The following is a 16,515-nucleotide window of genomic DNA, read 5'->3' as shown; positions in this document are numbered from 1 at the left end:
GGAAAGTCAAAGGACAGTGGATTAAATAGGGAGGGGATTTATTTTTCTTTTACTTTAAAAGATGGATCAGTCCAAAGCTAAAGCACTGCTTCACAGTGTCCTTAGGCAGTAAAACGCCCTGCTGTCCATTACATCTTTTCTAGTGTGGGTCCTTATCCTTTTATGGAGAGATAAATACAAATCTCCGGTTATCCTGTTCAGTCTTGGCAGAGAGAATGGGAAGGACCAAGTGCAGCCTGACTTGCTTTATCACATGTTAACGTGCCACTCAAATAACCGAGAGCTTCTGCTTATTTCTTCCTGGCCAACATTTTGTCATGTGGCCAACTCTAGATACAAAGAAAGTCAGGAAATACAAGGTAGAGCTCAGCACATTGTTTTCTTTTGAGAAGCTGTGGTTCATTGAAAAGGAAGAGGGAAAAGGTGGCTTTTGTGGGAAACCAGCTGTCACCACTACAAGTACGTCAGACATACCAGGTGTTCAGTAAATATTGGCCTCATGGGTGTTTATACTGTGATGCTGCTGGGTGTGAGATAAGGTTATCCGTTTTGAACAAGTGTATTCTGTTATCTGTATGGAGACAGAAAATGTGGGATGTAGAGGAGAGTAGTGAAAGGCCCTGGTGGTAGCTTGAATTTGTGTAGTAGACTCGTTTAGATGGTGGTCGACTGGTCCTGAGCATTGTGACTGCATTTTGAAAGTCCAGTGTTCAGAGTTCTCACTCTTGCTAAACCCTGTTGTTGTTGTTTTAATGCCCTTTGTATTTTTATACAGTATAGGTTAATTTTTTGTTTACTCAGGAAGCAAGCCACATAGAGGATGGTTTTTGTAATTTTTCAAAATGTTTTCTTTCCTGAGAAGTCAGCTTTTAGAAAGTGTGCCCTAATAAAGCTTGTGTGTTTCAGAGCTAGAAACCCTACTCTGTCACTAACCCAAGGAGTATCTTTGAGCACATTCATTTAAACCTGTATGAGAATCAGTTTCTCTGTCTTTACAGTAATAATGTACCCACACAAAACAACTGTGAGACAATTTTTATAAGTATTTGACATATAGTAGAAGCCCAGCATGTGAATTTTGTTTTCCCTTACCTGGGAAGGGGTGTGATTTCATTTGCTTGTGATTTGAGATGGCATCTCGTCAAGTTGCTCAGGTTGGCCTCTGACTTGGCGTAACGCTGCCTCAGCCTCCTTAGTAGCAGGGACTACAGTTGTATACAGCCACACCCAGCTCTGTAATGGAGTATCTTCCTGGTTTCATAAATAGTTATTACTCATTACTAAAAATTTAAATTTTGTGTGCTCGGTCTGCTAAAAAGCTTATGCAGAAATTTCCTTTCAGTAAATAAATTTAAGAAAAAGTGGTTGTCCTTTATATAATGCTATCATACCTTCCAAATGCTTGTTCCCTTTGCTTCCTTCTCATGATTTTCGGAAATCTCTAACTAGAATTTTAAAATATTAAACTAACTACTATATGAAATTTTAGAAAAATCGGGGGATATAGATTTAAATGCAATGAGATAGATGGGTAGATTGTCCTTCCTTTCAACTCAAGTAGTCAAGGACTTCTGAATTCTGTATTTCAAAGAAGTAACACTGTACTTAACATTAAGACATTGTTTCACTAGACAAGAAGAAATAATAGAAGGTTAGCTAAATGACAGCGTGGGTTGTTTTGCTTTTGATCCAGTACGCAAGTACACAGCCCAGAGTTGGTGTATACAAATTGAGCATCCCTAGTCCAAAAATCCCGATCAGAAAGGCTCCCAAAATTGATGCTTTCTGAAATAACCAAATGGCTGAACAAGTGGAAAATTCTACACCTGACCTTTGTGTGATAAGTTACTGTCAAAACACAGGTGCACTAAAAATACTGTGTGAAAGCACTTCAGGCTGTGTGTATACAGTGTATATGAAACATAAATGAATTCCGTGTTTGGACTTGGGTCCCATCTCCAACATATCTTCTTTTCTTTTTTGGGTCTTTTTGAGACAGGGTCGTGCAATGCAGTTCGGGCTGGCCTTGGGCTCACTTTGTAGCCCAGGCTGGCCTCAAACTTGCAATAATCCTCAGCCTCCTGAATGCTGGGATTACAGAAGTATGCCACTATGCCCAGCTCCAAAATATCTTTTGTATATATTCGCTTACTTCAAAGTTTTAAATAAAATGTCTAAAATCTGAACCATTTCCACATTCAACAAGCACTTTAGATAAAAAGATACCCAATCTGTAATTGCGAGTAGTTGAATAAACACAATTTTCATTTTTAAGAAGTGAACTCTTTAGATACTGCCCCACTATTGGCTTTTCCTTCTGAACATTTCTGTCTTTGTAACTTTTCTTTTAACCACCCTTCCCATACTCCTCACCACCAAGTTTAATCTCTGGGGAGAAAAGCCACACACTTGGGCCTTTTCATTACGTTTATCCAGCTCCAGCGAGCTGCTGTGGGCAATTTAGAATAATGCACTGTGCCGCATACAGGCCAATAAAAATAAAAACAGCTACAATCTGTTCAGCATTGATTACACATTCTCTTTAATCCTCATAAGAATGCTCCAAGGTTGGTGGCCAGTCTGCTTTAGATGAGGAAAACTGGCTTGAAGTTAAGTGTCTTCTCCAGAGCTTGCACTAATAAATGACAGAGGCAGGCCTGAGTTCAGGCCTCTGTTCTCCCAGTGTGGAGCCGCCTCGCAGTGACCAAACAGACTGCATGCTGTTCTCTTTCTGAAACCTTCTCCTCTCTGTGCTCTATGCCAGGGGACAATTCCCACCTCTTCTGACAGTTTGCCTTACACCCTTCTCTTTTTCTTTGCCATTTCCCCAAACTGTCTTGAAAGATATAGTGACTAAACCAACATGTCAGAGTGACTTAGAGAGCAGTGGGACTGTAGAGGTCTCATGGAACTTTCTCATAGCTTCCTCATTTTGCTGTCAGAAATTTATCTTAGTGATAGTAATCACTAAGATGGAGTGATGTCAGGTTTTGAGGGGTTTGCCCATTTCATGGAGTGAGGGATGTAAGACTTATAGCTGACAATGCCTGTGGCCTAGGATCTGATTGCAGAGCAGACTCTTGAATCCTCCAGCCGCTCTGGACTCCTGGACTGAACCTTTATGAAAGAGGCACTGGGCTTCATACTACTTTGTGAAGTACAATGGATAGTCCGCACTTGGCAGTGAAGGCAGATTAAAAATGGCAGGTCTGGTGAGCAGTCTCACACTCTGGCTTGGGGCTGTCTGCAGGCCTGGCTGTCTGGGCTGTGCCCCAGCCCACTGGGCCAGATCTTAAAAATAATAATCTATTTTGGGCAGAAGAAAGAAATAAGATTTTCGGTAATTTCAGGTACTAAACCCCAGAAAGGATAAAGATTTCTACTCTTGTAGGTATTGTGAATGCTTTATCTAAACACTGTTCTAAAAGAGGCCTTTAAAAAATTACTTTAGCAAAAAACAGCACTGTCAGAAAGTGGTTATAGCTCCTTTTCAGGCACCTAAATTCAGCTATATTGAGGAAAATAGGAATATTACTTTAATGTTTCTGAATTCAAATTAGCTTAGGTAGTAAGATCAGCACTTGAAGAGAAATTGTGACATCACTATCCTAAATCCCAGGGAGAACTTGCGGTGTACACATGTGTGAATGCACGCACACAAACACACATGTGTATTTCTCTGAAAGAGAAACTTCTTATTGAAGTTTAAGATATAGAAATTATCTTAAAAGTTCAAGTAGTCAATTTAAAAATATTTTAAAGATGTATTTTTAACTTTGCTACAAGCTTTTAAGTGTATCAAATAGTAACTATAAGGTTAGCTCTTTATGGTTATTTTCAAAACATGGCATTTCATTCTCTATTTTGCGCCAGCTCAGGAAGAAAGACTCCCTCTGCTGGTTGTTTCTGTATTTGCAGTTGTTCTGCCAAATACTGAGAAAAAGTAGGGGAAAAAACCCAAAAAGAAACCACTTTTTTGATATTTAGAAAGCTAGGTGCACTGGGAAATATCTATATTTATATTTATGTTCTAGTGTCTAGTTATATATGTGCATATATAAATATATTCTAGTGTTTCGGTGTCTAATCATTTTAACTGAGTGATCATGTTGAGGCATCATCTTCAAACAGCATGAAAGTTGTTTGAGTGGAAAGAACACAGCCTCAGATTTGAAGGCCAGAGATGGGGCCCCTTAATACTCTCTATGTGCTTTGTATTACTATTTTTAGAAAAAACTGACCACAAAGTAAAATTACGAGATGAATATAAATCAGTTATTCTCAGTGGTGTGACAGCATGGGAATATTAGAACCTAAAAAAGAATGTTTTACCTAATGTTTTAAGTTATAAAATAATACCCCTAAGTGTCTCAGAAAAACTAGAGATACATAAATACTTCGTTGGCTGGCTGACCCCTTAAATGACAAGTAACATTAGTTGAGTGTTAAGCTGCGCACTTGGAACCCCAGTACTCTGTAGGCTGAGGGTAGAGGCTGGTGACTTCCAGGCCAGCTTGACCTCTATAACTAGTTCAAGGTCGTTCTGCATTATCCAGGAAAAAGATGTCTCAAAAACAAAAAGTAGAAGCATCATTATTTATATATTTCAATTAAACTATAGTGTACCATTTGCTGTATGTTACGTCCAAGCTTCAGAGAAGTTAAATGTGGGAAAAATGTATTTTGAAAAGTCAGTGAGAAGAGATAATTCTTAAAAGTACTTCAGTTGGTGCCAGATAGCTCAGTAATTATAGGGAAACTTGCTGTGTCTTGGGCTCTTAGAAATAGAGTCTTTCACTCCCTGGTGTTTCCTCTTCTCTCCTCTCATCGCATCTCTCTCCTCCGCTTCCAGTTTGCTCACCCTTTTTTACTGTGTGAACAGTTTTTAACATTTTCTTTTAAATATGTCTTATAGTTATTCTGGGAATAAAGTATTGCTTAAAAACTGAAATGACATTCTGGATAACACTATGTCCAACATAAACATGACCAGTGATTTTCTCCTTTAAATATAAATAAGCATTAGTACTTGTGAAGATTTGTGCATTTCAAACGTGAATTAGCACTGGCATCTTAGCAGGAACTGCCTGGGTTTTAAAAAGCCATTGAAGCTTCAGAGAGTGCCCCTTGCTTCGATTATCCCACTGATAACATTAGTAAGGAATTTCTGATTTGACTTATTCACATTGGATTTAAATCCTTTAAAAAAGTGTGATAGCTTTAGGTAATTTCAACTGTTTTTAATATTTGCTTCTTTTAATAATGAAATTTGAATTTTTCCCTCTTCTTTTGGGTTGCAAAGCAGGACAAACCAAAAGGACGTCTCTCTATAAACTTGAGTGTCCATTTGATTGTCTTTTTTTCTATCCCTTATGGGGAGAAAATACCAAGGAAGTAGTCGAGGCTCTGACCAGAGACAACAGAAAATGTAAAGAGTAGAGAAAGAGCAAGCAGAGCAGAGGAGTTAGATGTTCTGAGCCTCTTCCGGCTTGTAGACTGTCTTCTCTTGGGTGGAAGCCTAGACATGGCATGATTCCACAGGGTCACCATCACTGATCCAAGCTGTCAGATGTGGCCATGTAAACCCCATTCCCATACCAAGTTTAGTACATTTCTAGTAGTGGGCTGCACTGAAACCTCTTTCACCTGACACTGAATTGAAACTAATTCTTACATCATTTTGAATTCGTATCCCAAAGTGTGGGCTGCTCTCCATGGATTCTTAGTAATATATAGTCTCTAATTCTGGAATCAGTTCGTGATTTGTATTTTTTTATGTTATATTTCTCTCTTTTGGGTTGGTTTTCCTTATTTTTTTATTATGTACATGAACCAGATCCCCATGATGAGTATGATTATTATGTGCTATAAACGTGTACTAATAAAAAGAATATTTGAACATATTTTATGGTGCTATTAATTTTTAAATTCTGGATTTCTATATGTTTTTTCATACATACTATATTCCAATAATGTATATGTTCTTGTTACCTTTCCTTATATCCTCTCATTCTCTTCCTTTTCTCTAATGCTACTCTTTCTAGTTTCATGTCATATTTTTGAGACTCCACATATTTAGGTGAACATACTACATTTTACTTTCTGAGTCTCACTTGTTTCACTTATTATGATTCTCTCCAGTTCCACCCATTTTTCTGCAAATGATATAAGTTCATGCTTCTTTGTGATTAAATAATACTTGCTCTGATGAATATACCACGTTTTCTTTATTCATCTGTTAATGAGTATGTAGACATTATGAGTCTGCCTTTCCATTGAATAGCACTTGGCAGTAGCACTCAGGGTATTTTTTTAAGCGTCTCTCACAGAGACACTCAGGAAAGAGGACTTCTAGGACAGTTACAGAAAGAGACAACAGTAAAGACATTATGTTCAGAGAGAGGCGGCATACTTCAAGGGAGATTTAAGACAATGTGTTTTTACTGTAATTTGAAAATTTCAATATTCAATACGTGTATTGACCACATCTTATACAAAACACAAAAGTAGCATAGTACTGGCACAAAATAGACACAGAGACCAACAGAACAGAAGAGGGCTGTTATCGTGAATTATGCTATAATAGACATAGTTATGCAGGTACCTTAAAATATTCTGAATTTAATTCCTTGTGGTATACACCAAAGAGAGCTGGTATTCATTGTGGAATACACCAAAGACATCCAAAGATCATATGGAAGTTCTCTTTTTAGTGTGTTGAGGAGCCATACTGATTTCTGTAGTGGTTATACTAATTTACATTCCCACCAGCACTGTAAAATTGGTCCTTTTCTCCCTGCATCTACACCAGCTATTCTTTTTTAATTTTGTTGTGTATTCTTGATGATATCCAGTATGACAGTATGATTGAGGGGAGATGGAATTTCAGTGTAGTTTTGATTTGCATTTTCCTAATAGCAAAAAGATGTTAAACGTATTTTCATTTACGTGTAAGACATTTATGCATTTCTCTTGAAAAGTGTCCAATTCTTTGCCAATTTAATGATTGGGTTATTTGACTTTTTGGTGTTAAAAGTTTTCTTGAGTTGTTTATGTATTCTAGACACTAATCCTTTTTTGGAATAGTACCTGACAAAGATCTCCCTTCTGTAGCCTGTCTCTTCCTTCTATTTGGTTGTTTCCATTGCTGTGCAGAATCTTAATAATTTGATGTTCTATTTGTTGAATTTTGCTATTACTTTCTGTGCTATTGGAGTCTTAGTCAAGAAACTTCTGCTGGTGGCTATGGCTTAAAATGTTTTCCCTATGTTTTCTTTTTGTAGTGTAACATTTTAGGTCTGATACTTAGGATTTCAATCAGTTTTGGATTGATTTTAGTAGAGGTGAGAGATAGGGATCTAGATTCAATCTTCTGCATATGGATATTTAATTTTCCCAGAGCTGGTAAAAAAAGGCCGTCTTGTCTCCACTGTATATTTTTTGGCTTCTTTGTAAGAATCAGATAACTGTAGATGCATGGGTTAGTTTCTGGGCCCTCTTTTGGGCAATGTGTCTTTTGCTGTAAAATTTTTTAAAAAGTTTAAACAATATATTTTGATCACATCTCATATACTGTAATTTAAAATCAGATATTGTGATACCCCTAGCTTTGTTCTTTTTGTTCAGGATATGTTTCTTTATTCTGGGTGTTTGTTTTCATATGAATTTTAGGATTATTTTTCCTAGTTCTGTGAACAAAGTATTGAAAGTTTAATGGGGATAAAGCTGAATTTGTATTGACTCTTAGGGTTTTTGTTTGCTTTTTAAAGCTATCTTGACTACAATTTTTCCCTGCCTTAGCTGTTATAGGTATATGGGAATCTGTAGATTTTTTAAATACTGATTTTGTATTTTTTTAGTTCATCTTTTCATCCAGGTATGTCTCATAATTTTTCTCTCAAAATGTAAGACATAAAAATGAGTATTTTATGAGCTCTTCTTTTCTTTTTTTTCCCCCCAGAGGTGCTATAGGATCATTTTATGATCTTAAGATTACAAAATTCAGGGAAGAACAAAAAGAATACTAGTCAGTGGGACACTGATAATACTGTCAAACCAAACTCTGAGCTGCCCAATGTTGAAAAAAACTTAATCTGCTTAATACATTGTAGTGCAGATTTTCTGCTGCTTGTAGCTGAATCCTTTCTTAGATGATTAAGTCACCATGAAGTTATTTATCCTTATTCTCTTACCACTTTGTAATCATATTCATATAAAACTGTTATTTGGAAACCTAATTCTATATTGCCATCCATTTTAAAAAAGTACCCTGTAATTTGTGTGTTCTAAATACGACCCATTCTTGTGGGGGCCTCTTTACTTGTTTGCACCAATGGAAATCAGTGTACAGCTGCCAAGGCGGGGGCTGCCCTTCCGTAGGGCAGCTGGCAGCTGTGCTTCCTCACCTGCTCCTCATAACAGGGTCCTCCTGCTGGTAGCATGTTGCTGTTTGCTCTTCCATGTGTGTAAAAGCATGTCTGGTCCTTTCTTCCCCTGTATCTTTGCTCATAATGTTTGCCCCTTGCCCCCAGATGTTTTTCTGGCTTGTGCCCTCTTGCAGAATCAGACATGAAATGGGCTACTTCAGTTACCCTTGTCTTTATTCATTTCACAAACTTCATGAACACCTCTTTCTGTTTTCTCCTTGGTCCATGTTTTTTCTCCCCTGGAGATTTTCAAACTCCATAAGGACAGAGTGCCACTCTTTGAGAGTCCTTTGTGCTATCTCACACCAGGTTATATGTGATGGCTGCCATCTGTTTTCCTGACTGCTGGGGACATCGTGAGAAGTAAGCACTGCTGTAGGACCTAATGCCATACGGTGTTCTAAGTTGCAATTGCAGTGGGCAGTGATTGCTAATTGTATATATGTGCACTTGGAGCAAAGAGCAGAAGGGTCATGAAAGCTTCCCCACTGAAATAATGGGTTATTTGCAGTCTGATGAAGGCAAGAACAAATGGAAGATAGGGAGACAGTCTTTAGGTGGAAGTGACAGCATGTGCAAAGGCCATGTGTCAGGAAGGAGCGCAGCTCATTCAAGAAACCTAGGGAAAAATTGTAGTTGCAGTCAGAGAATAAGGGAAGGATGAAAGAAAGGATTATAGTCTATAAAGTTAAAGGGAGAACCAGGAATAGAGAATAAACTCGCTTTTGTCCATCAATTCTTGTAATTCGGGTAAAGGCAATAAAATCTGTTGAAAATTAATGTAACAAATCAAACATCTATTGTTCATAATTAAGTAAAATGTGCTCCTGACTATCTCCCTCTAAGGAGATGATTCAAGACTTTTTGTACCACCTGATCTCTCTAACCTATTTACAGTTTTGCTCTTAGTAAATGTTTGACAACCAGCAAAATAATACAGAATGGAAATAAGAAAGCAACAGCTTTTCTGGAGCTATTAGGGTCTTTTGGAACAGTCTTTGCTTTTAAAATATAACACTTAAAAACACTGTTAGAGATTTGGAATAAGTAATAATGAATATATTACTTCTCATTCCCAAGGGAACACATTGAACTGCTTAACTCAAAATATGTAAGAATGTTTCCTCTTATCTTAGGATACTGCATTTCTTATTTAGAAGAATGTGAAAACCCAGGGATACTCTGACCTTGCCACAAAAATATTTCACATGATTTAGCTACATGGCTTATCTCTTGAAAAATAATATTGAAAAAATTTAAAACATTAGAATTTGCTTTATAATCCTACTTTAGCTGAGTTATAAACTTTTAAGAAACCATAGAAATAAGCTCCACCACAGGAGCTAGTTCAAAAAAAAAAACATCTTTGGGCTTTCCTTTTTAACTTGAATATTTATGTTAATTGTGTATTGATAATTAATATTGTTGTATTTCCTATTTTTAGAAAACATTATTTCTAAAATCTTTACTTTATAGAGTACAGTCAAGGGAAGGGGTTGATGTGTAAAGTATAAATATGAATAAATTAATGAAATGGTAGTTTCTATTTAAAATGTTACACTTTCATGATATAATATTTAAATATGACTTTAAGTTAGTTTATATATTAATTTAGGTTAAAATGAAGTGAAAATATTCCTAAGCTGAGAACTTTAATACAAACTTAGCCAGAGATAATCATGCCCCAAATACCCTTTTCCTCCATGTTAGATTGTTTTTTGTGGGGAGCGGGATGGTTTTAGAGACAGGCTATTGCTATGTAGTTCACCCTGGCCTTTCACTCATTGCATACCCCAAGCTGACCTCAAACTCCTAATCCTTCTGCCTCAGCCTCTGGAGTGTTGGGATTATACTACCCTGCTCAGCACTTGTGTACTTTTTTCTTTCTGTCTCTTCATTCTATTGATTTTTGCTGAATTATTTATGACTAATCTTTGCTCATGTTTTTACCTGCTGAATGATTATCCTTCTCTTCATTCTCCTCTGAAGAAATAAAGTTTTGGGCAAACTCATGGAGTATTAAAACTTTATCAGCACGTTAGGTTTAAAGCTCCCTTTCTGCTCTGTAGCATTTCAAATATTCTAGAATGAATTCACATTGAAAAAGAAACTGCTTGTCCTGTGTTATTTCACACCTTAGGGTTAAACCTGGGGCAGAAGGGCTGACTGGTCAGTCTTTGCTCCTTAGTGCTTTTCAAATAGTATGTTCTTAGAATCAGGATTTCAGGTAGGTGCTGCAGAGAAATGCTATGGACGCTTTGGCTGTAACGCATCCCGAACTGGCTTTCAGCTTCCCTCTGTTTATTTATTCAGCAGTGCCCTATGGCAGTGATGCCAACCTGTTAAAGCTTTCAGTGATACAAACAGCTATCTACAGCATGTGTGCCCTAGGCTCTCTACCACTGGCCTGGGGCTTACATTTTAAATATTTCATCTCTTAAGTCTAGAGACTTTTAGACTTCCTTTTCTAAAAGTTACCCTTTCTTGTTTTTTATCTATTTTAATATTGTTGTATTCCCTGTTTTTTTAAAAAATATTTTTAAAATCTACTTTATTTACTTTTTATAGAGTGCGTTCAAGGAGAGGGGTTGACGTGTAACATAAAATTAGGCCTTGATAGGATGTCAGCCCAAACAGAGACTTGCCCCACCCACAGTCCAGCATGTCCTTGCTGGGGTGGCCATGACTACTAAATTTTCACTGCTGTGTGCCACTTGCTCCCTGAACATCATTTGAAACTGTAAACTACTCCAAAGGCCAAGGTTGCTGAGATTGTCAGAAGTGCAATGGTACAGAGGGTTTCCCAACATAGCCAGTGTATGGGTCAGTTGTGGCTTTCCTTGGGCACTCTGTGATTTGGGATGGTATAAACAAAGCTTATAAGAGCCTTGTCTTTCTGGTTAGTCAGCTTTCAATCCATTTGATGAGACAAAGTTCATTTCTATGTTTCTTTTGGTCTGGGCAGGGTTTCTTGCTGTTGGTATATAGAATCTCAAATGATTTTGTATATAAATGTAAGTAATATTATTGTCATCCTGGGTTTTTTTTTTTTTACTTTATGAAGATAGCTGAGAATTTGGGCCTCTAAACTACAAATGAACTGGAAATGTAAAATACTGTTTTATTAAATAGCACAATTAAATAAACTTTAAATCTTTTTTTCCTTCTCAGTATGTAGAGGAACCAGAACTCCAATTTTTTGTTTTAATCATTCTTAATAACAGTTCTTCTATTTGATTTTTACATGATCATAAAAAGTTTTAAATGTAGGTTTAACATTTAATGATACATCTTTTTTGGTGAGTTGACTTTTTTTTTTTTTTTTGAGACAGTTTACTATGTAGTTCAGTCTGGCCTTGAATTCACTTTGCAGCCCAGGCTGGCCTTGAACTTCAGGTGTTCCTTTTGCTTCAGCTTCCAGAATGCTGACATGACAGGTGTGCACAGCCACACCTGGCCATTTTTGTCTTAAACAAGGAGTGATATCAACTCTATTAGAGAGTTAATACTTAGCCTTTCCTTCTTCATGTGTTTAACAGAGAAATAAATAGAAATGAAATTGAGTTCTTAGTGCTGGGACTACATTGTTAGCATAAAAAGCTTTCATAATTATTGAACAGATTTCAGAGATGACAGGGATTTGGTGCTGTGGAAGATTAACCTAGATATAATTTCACCATTCATAGACAAATGCATTCTTGGACAAATGTCAGCATTAAATAGGATTTTTAAAAACTGGGTTGAAATGGAGTTCAAATGAAAGTATTAAGTTTTCTCTCAGCAGGTTTTATTTATTTTTGAAATGAATACATGCACCTATTCTAGGAATTTTAAGTTGACCTAGACCTTGTGTATTTAAGTCTCTCAATCTTTGGCAACTTATTTCTTTTAAATTTTTGGTGACATAGCTTGAACAAAATAATGTCACTTCCCGACTGGTTAGTTAAATCTTCCATTTTTTTCTAACTTTACATCTGGCTCTGTTGCCCTCCTTGTTTTTGATTCTGGCTTAGACTTCTGAATGTTTCTAGTTGTTCATTTTTCTTACCTTCTCCAAAATAAAAGAACTTGCCAAACAGGAGGCATGTGTCTGTGCACCTTGACCATGATAGTTTCTGATAAGAAGCACATGATCTTGTCAGGAAGTACAGGAAACGGGCTGAGCAGACATTCGTCATGGTTTAGCAGTACCTGGCATGGAATGTGCAGCAGGAAACTGCTGCAGTGGCTAAACATCATTGCTTTGCAGGAAGGAGCCATCCTAGAGCTGGATCTTCTCATTCTCTTGGAATTGTCTTCATGTTGCTTTTTGGCAGGAACACTCATGAATACTTTGGTCCAGTCACATGTAGTCCTAGCAGGATGAGTACATAGTAGAAGCATCCTTCAAGATGCCACCAGCCTCCCAGCACAGGCACTATGCACAAGGTACAATCTTAGGACCAATAGCCACCTAGATGGAAAACACTGGGACTCCAGACATCTTTACATCTCTATTGGTTAGTCTTATTGCCAATTTTATTAGCTAGGAGACACATAGGCAGTTAATGAGGCACACGTCCAGGTTTGTCTCTGGGCCATGACCATGGGGACTGTGTCTTGTAGCTGGTTCCTTTTTCTCTGAGTCCTTCCTCAGCTCTCTGCTTTCTGGCGGCCAAGAGCGAAACAGATTTCCTGTGATGCAGCCTTCTACCATGAAGTTTCTGCCTTGGAGCCACCTGCCCATAAGCTGTAACTGTGAACCTGAATAAACTTTTCCACCGTTAAATGCAGGTGTTAGATATTTTGTCTCAGCAACAAGATAACAGCCAGTACATCATATTGAACTACATGTTTTAATAAAAAAAAAGATTTAGAGATAACTAATTGATATTGACCATATGTATTCGTAACTTTTTCATATGACTTTCATGGTCACCTCAAAGGCTTTAAAACTCAAAAGTGCCACATTCAGTGAGTGAATTCTTACTTAGGATTTTTTCATGATGAAAAACAGTATGTCTGTTTCTCACTGACAAGAATTTTAATTTCCTGAGCATAAAAAGTTTAAATAATTGTATACTTCATATTTGAAAATATTTTTAGGTTAAATGTTACATATATATTAAATATTTGCTCTGTGTAAAATGCTGATAGATTTTTTAGTAGGTCTAAAATTCTTTTACTTTGTGCATTATTATTAAACCAATATCACCCAGGCAAGATCCCAGTGATGCAGTGATAAATAGTGAACAGAGATTTTTCTTAAAGGAGCTTTATAGCATAGTTGGGGAGAAACACATGCAAAGAGATAATTATAAAATAAATGTATGTAAAGGGGGGTACATTAACTGTGTGCGGTAGTATAGGTAATCCCTGTACTCTGAAAGGCTTGAGGCAGAATAATCATAAGTTCAAACAATTTAATGAGATCTTATCTCAAAATAAATACCTTTAAAGGGCTGAGGATCTAGCTCAGTGAGAAGGCCCTGGTTCTATCCTTGATACCTCAAAATCAGTCAGTCAACAGAAAGAACAAGATAAAGGGGCTTATAACAATTATGGGGCAATCAGGATAAATTTTCTGAAGGGGTTCCATTGGAAGCATGGCCAAACATAAGTGAGAATTTGCCAAAGAATGCATGTTGTCGGTGGGGCTTTGAGTGTGTTCCAGGTAGAGGGCACTACACTGAGTAACTGAGGAACAATGAGTTGCAAGCATGTGTTGTACTCATCTAGAGTTAGAGTGACCTTTCCATGAAGGCACTGATGAGGACCTCATCCACTGACCTGATTGCTTCTTAGAGGCCCAGCTCAAGATATTATTCCTTTGAAATTATGGTTTTGGTGTGTGAAATGGAGGGAGGGGCACAAACATTCAGCCCACTGCAGTCTGATTTATTCCATGTGAGCCCTTTTTGTTTATACTTGCATTCTTTCTGAGCAGCAGTGGCTCCAGCCTACATCTTCCCAGAGTGAAGCCCAGTAGAAAAGAGCTCACTCTACTGATGAACACATATTCTACATTGGCTGTAATTGGCTCTGATTATGTCATGTACCCATCTGTGCAGTGGTCTCTATTGTCAGAAACATTTTGGGTACTACTTGGACAATCTGGAAAACATCTTCAGCCTTGAAGCCAACTCAGTTATACACAGATAAACTGACTCTAAAAATTAAAAAGTGATTAAAATGTCCACACATATTTGTGGTAGTAATTTCTGTGATGTAAATACAACCTCATGAGTAATTTCAAGATGCCTGGCTGGAATACTTCTGAATGCTTATCAGCTTTTGAAAGCCAGTTCCATCAGATAGAACATAGCATCTCTTAGTTGAAGATAAGGATGCTGGAATCATAAAGGCAGCTGGTAAGGGAGAGCATGGTGCTCTGAAAGGAAATCACAATACTGCCACAGAAAGAAGGGTAGCTGTCTGGTAGGCAAAGTCAAGCAAGCTTGCACTGTACTGCTAAAAGAACTATTTAAACTCTTTAATATAGTATCTTAGTATACTATTTTTAAGAACAATATAATATCCCATTTTATGAAAGCACTGTTACCTTTTTATTGTTGAACATTTAGATTGGTAGAATTATAAATAATGGCTTCGTTGGATATGTCAATCCTCAGACATTTAGGACAGATTTATTGAGAAAATTTGGTTAAGAAAAATCACTGGGCCAAAGGAATGGACCTTTTAATGCTTTTAATGAACATTTTCCAATAGATGTACAAAATAGGTTTACCACTTTATATCACCCCATCATTTAAAGAAAGCAATTATTTCATTATACTGTTATTAAGAATAATTTAAAAATAATAGATGATACATAACGTATAAATGATTTTCTTTCAAACTTTTTCAAATTGCTGAAAGTGTGAAAATGTCAATGTACTTTTGATAGATGTTGAGTTTTATCATTTCTCACTTTTTGTTTTGGTACCAGAAATCAAACTTAGGACCTTGTGCTTGTCAGGCAGGCACTTATGCGACTGAATTATATCCCAAGCCCTATTTCTCACTTTTGTATGTATTGATCTTACCATGTAATTTTCAGGTTTTTAAATCTTCTTATAATTGATTTAATTACTACATGGAACAATTTATAATGGAAAGTCCAGCACAGAGCACAGTTTGATAAATGTTGAGGGGAATGCTTTATACTGAACTCAAATTTCAGGTAATTTAGAAGACCATTGGCTGCTCTCACATGTAAACACTAATTCACAGTGAGTTAACACAGTAGAATTTTATTTCTTGATCATATCAGCATCTCATCTGGGTGTTTCTAGTTAGGCATCTTTCATGAGGTTATTTCAGGACAAAGGCTATCTTGTGGCTACAGCCTTTCTTTCCTCTAGGTCTGTGCAGTCATTTTCATACAGTGACAGGATGAAAGAGAACAGAGGACAGTATGTGTGAAAATCTTACAGGTGAGGCCTTAAAGTGCCACATTCCATATGCTTATAATCTGCAACTAAAACCTCTCCCATGGTTGCATCTAATTGCAAGGGAGAAAATGGGTGTGGTGAGGATCTACCTAAACTTCTAAACCTAAAATGAAGTTATCTTTTCATAAAATCTGATTTTATTCTTTACTTCATGAGTATATTTAGGAATAAATCACTTATGTTTTCTGGATTGCTTACAGGATTTAAATATGAAGTGGAAAATATTAAGTACTGATGAGAGGTACATAGATTTTTAATAAACCGGAAAGGTAGGGAAATGACTTTTGGTAGTCATTGAATGGCCTTTAATTTAGATATTGAAGAAAAGATAGTGGGGAAAAAGACTGACAGGTTTTGGATAGGTAGCTTTCAATCAGTGTATTAGAAAATTAAATGTACAAGACACTACATAAGAAATATATAATTAGCTCAATAAGTTTGTTGACTTACTAGAATGACATTGTAATACACTATTGTAGTGAAAAGGCTATCTGTGGATTGAGAAAAAAATTTAAATCATGAATCTGGTAAGGATTAATATTTAAAACTTTTAAAGAACTTTTAAAATTCTGTAGCAGAAAACCAACTGAGTTAAACATTGAGCACATGTCTTGAATATACATTTCTCCAAAAGAATGTGTATGAAATATGTTTAA

General features: G+C 36.7%; 1 protein-coding gene across 2 annotated transcripts in view; it reads left to right on the top strand.

Annotated features, from left to right (window-relative positions):
* The window catches only part of Grb14 (growth factor receptor bound protein 14), a 127,015-nt gene that overhangs the window by 51,521 nt on the left and 58,979 nt on the right, over window positions 1–16,515 (top strand). The gene's annotated exons all lie outside the window — the stretch shown is intronic.

Source organism: Cavia porcellus, unplaced genomic scaffold (genome assembly GCF_034190915.1).
Source record: "Cavia porcellus strain 051 isolate PalLab524CR breed Dunkin Hartley unplaced genomic scaffold, mCavPor4.1 scaffold_12, whole genome shotgun sequence".
Taxonomy (NCBI): domain Eukaryota; kingdom Metazoa; phylum Chordata; class Mammalia; order Rodentia; family Caviidae; genus Cavia; species Cavia porcellus.
Note: the sequence above shows the minus strand (reverse complement) of the source record. Positions and strands in the feature narration are given on the sequence as shown.